We start from the raw sequence: 4,115 nt of genomic DNA on the forward strand, positions 1-4,115 counted from the left end.
CAAGAACTAAAAATGAAAATAGAAGCAATAAAAATAAAACAAACTCAAAAAGCCTAGAGATAGAAAACTCAGGGAAAAGAACAAGAATAGTAAATGGATTCATAACCAACAGACTACAGGAGCTAGAAGAGCAGATCTCAGGCGTAGAAGATATGATTGAAGAACATACATTGGTCAAAGAAAATGCTAAATCTAAAAACGTTATCACAAAAAAATGCAAGAAACCTGGGATTCTATGAAAAGACCAAATCTAAAAATAATAAGGAGAGAAGAAGGAGAAGGTTCCTAGCTACAAGACCCAGAAAATATTTTCAACAAAGTCATAAAAGAAAATTCCCCACACTTAAAGAAAGAGATGCCTATATACATAACTAGAAGCATACAGAACACCAAATACATTGGAACAAAAAAGGAAATCCTGTTGCCACATAATAATCAAAGCAGTAAATGTCCAGAATAAAAACAGAATATTAGCTCTTCCACCGGAGGCCTACACGCTGCCGTCTGTGCAGCCGCCATGTCTCTAGTGATCCCCGAGACGTTCCAGCACATCCTGCGAGTACTCAACACCAACATTGATGGGCTGCAGAAAATTGCCTTCGCCTTCACTGCCATTAAAGGCATGGGGCGGAGATATGCTCACGTGATGTTGAGGAAAGCGGACATTGACCTCACCAAGAGGGCTGGAGATCTCACGGAGGATGAGGTGGAGCGGGTCATCACTATCATGCAGAACCCACGACAGTACAAGATCCCAGACTGGTCCTTGAACAGACAAAAGGATGTGAAGGATGGGAAGTACAGCCAGGTTCTGGCCAATGGTCTAGACAACAAGCTCCGTGAGGATCTGGAGTGGCTGAAGAAGATCCGAGCCCATAGGGGGCTATGCCACTTTTGGGGCCTTCACACCAAGTGGGTCAGCACACCAAGACCACTGGCCACAGAGGCTGTACTGTGGGTGTATCCAAGAAGAAATGAGTCTCTCGGCCTTTGCTGTTAATAAATAGTTTATATACCTAAAAAAACAACAACAACAAACACACACACACACACACACAAAAAAAAACCAGAATATTAGATGCTGCAAGAAAAAGGCAAAGGAACAAATAAAGACAGACCTATCAGAATTATACCCAACTTCTCTGCAGAGACTCTAAAAGCAAAAAGGGCCTGTGAGATGTCTTGCAGACTCAAAGAGACCACATATGTCAGCCAAGACTTCTATACAAACCCAAACATTCATTCACTATATATGGAGAAAACAAAATTTCTACAACAAAAACAATTAAACAATATGTATCCATAAATCTAGCCCTAGGCAAGATATTAGGAAAAAAAAAAACTCTAACCCAAGTAGGCTAACTGTACTCAAGAAAACAAGGAAATAAATAATTCCACACCAGCAAACCAAAGGAAAGAACACACACACACACACACACACACACACACACACACACACACACACTACAATCACCAACATAAAACGGGAATTAACAATTGCTGATCATTAATGTCTCTCAACATTGATAGACTCAATTCCCAAATAAAAAGATGCAGGCTGTCAGAACATAAGTGAAAACAGGAACATTTATTCTACCACATAAAAGAAACACACTTCAGAAACAGAGAGACATTACCTCAGAGTAAAGGGCTAGAAAAATGTTTTTCAGGGAAACAGACCCAAGAAGCAAGCTGGCTATTCTAATATCGAATAAAATAGACTTTCAAGCTAGTTCAATCAAAACACATGAGAAAGGACACTTAATACTTATTAAAAGAAAAATTCCACCAAGATGACAACCCAATACTGAGCATATTTGCCTCAAATACAAGGGAAACCCCCATCTGTATAAAGAAACATTGCTAAAGCTTAATGTATACATAAAATCCCATATATTAATAATCAGAGAATTCAACACCTCACCATCACCAACGGACCTGTCAAGACAGAAATGTAACAGAGGATATAAACCGAATGGACCTAATTGATATTTATATGACATTTCACTCAAACACTAAAGAATATAACTTCTTCTTAGCTCCTTATGTAACATACTCCAAAAATGACCATAAAGTTGGTCAAAAGTGAGCCTCATCAGATACAAAATTGAAATAACCCCTTGTATCTTATCAGGCTACCATGGATTAAAGCAGGACATCAACAACAGAAACAACACAATCACAATTTCCTCAATCACAAGGAAAATGAACAACTCTACTGAACGATCACAAATTAAAAGTTTTCTAGAATTCAATAACAATGAAGGCATAACATATCCCAACTTATGAGACACAATGAAGGCAGTGCTAAGGAGGGAGTTCATGGCATTAAGTGACCTTATGAAGAAATTGGAGAACTCTCATGCTAGTAACATAGCAGCATGTATGAAAGCACTAGGACAAAAAGAAGCAAACAAGAGGAGTAGAGTGCAGTATATACTCAATGAGGACCTTAAATCAATCAATTAGAAACAAAGAAAACAATACAAAGAATCAATAAAACCAAGCACTGGTTGTTTGAGAAGGTCAACAAGATAGATATATCCTTAACTAAATGAAGTAAAAGATACAAAGACAATATACAAGTCAACAATATCAGAAATGAAAAGAGGAGTATAACAATAGACACTAAGGAAATCCAAAGAATCATTAGATTTTACTTCAAATCTTTTATTCCATAAAGCTGGAAAATCTAAATGAAATAAACAATTTTAGATAAAACTTACCAAATTTATATTAAGGTCAGGCAAATAATTTAAATAGCCATGTAACCTCTAAGAATAGAGAAGCACTCATTAAAAAAAAAAAAATCTTTCAACCCATCCCCCAAAAAGTTCAGGACAAAATGTTTTTACTGCAGATTTCTACTATACATTCAAGGAAGAGCTAATATTCAGGAAAGGAAGTAGTCAATGAATTGCTATTTGCAGATGACATGATAAAATACATAAGTGACCCCAAAACTTCTACCAGAGGACTCCTACACCTGATCAACCCATTTGGCAAGGTTATTGGATACAAAATTAACTTTAAAATATAGTAGCCCTGCATTATACAAAAGATAAACAGACTGAGAAAGAAATTAGGGAAAACATCCTTTACAATAGCCAGAAATAATATAAAATATATTGGTTAAAGTGCAAGTGAAAGATCTGTATGACAAGAACTTCAAGTCTCTGAAAAGAGAAATTGAAGAAGGTATCAGAAGATGGAAAGATCTCTCATGCTCATGGATAGGTAGGAATAATGTAAAGAAAATGGATATCTTACCTGACAAATTCTACAAGTTTAATGCAATTCCTATCAAAATTCCAGTGTGATTATTTACAAACCTTCAAAGAGCAATTTTCAATGTCATATGAAATAACAGAAACCCCAGAATATCTAAAATGATCCTGTACAACAAAAGAAATTCTAGAGGTGTGAATTTATTTCAAGCTGTACTAAAGAGCAATAGTAATAAAATTTTCATGGTATTGGCATAAAAACAGGCAGGTTAGGTTAATGAATACTCAGAAATAAACCCAAGCTTCTGCAGTGCTAAGGACATGATTAATAGGACAAAGCAGCAACCTATATAATGGGAACAAGTCTTTACCAAGCCTACATCCAACAGAGGAGGAATATCCAAAATATACAAAGAACTCAGAAATTAAACACCAACAAACCAAATAACCCAATTTAAAAATTGGGAATAGAGCTTAACAGAGAAATCCAATAGAAGAATCTCTAATGGCTGAGAAACACTTAAAAAAATGTTCAACATCTTTACTTATCAGAAAAAATGGAAATCAAAATGACTGGAGATTTCATCTTATACCCCTGAAAATGACTAAGATTAAAAAATCTCAAGTGATAGTACATGCCAGCGAGGTTGTAGAGCAAGACAAACATTCCTTCATTGCTGGTGGGAGTGAAAACTAGTACATCCTTTTTGGAAATCAATTTGGTTGTTTCTCAGAAAATTGGGAATAGTTCTACCCAGGATACAGCTATATCATTTCTGGGCATATACTATGACCCATTATACTCAAGAACACTTATTCAACTATATTCATAGTGATTTTATTCATAATAGCAAGAAACTGAAAGTAACATAGATGTCCCTCAACTGA

General features: G+C 35.8%; 1 pseudogene; it reads left to right on the top strand.

The window, feature by feature from the left end:
* The first annotated feature begins 517 nt into the window (after positions 1 to 517).
* On the top strand, positions 518 to 978 carry LOC114608268 (annotated as a pseudogene).
* Positions 979 to 4,115: the final 3,137 nt, after the last annotated feature.

This window comes from Grammomys surdaster, unplaced genomic scaffold, assembly GCF_004785775.1.
Source record: "Grammomys surdaster isolate TR1022 unplaced genomic scaffold, NIH_TR_1.0 125888, whole genome shotgun sequence".
NCBI lineage: Eukaryota > Metazoa > Chordata > Mammalia > Rodentia > Muridae > Grammomys > Grammomys surdaster.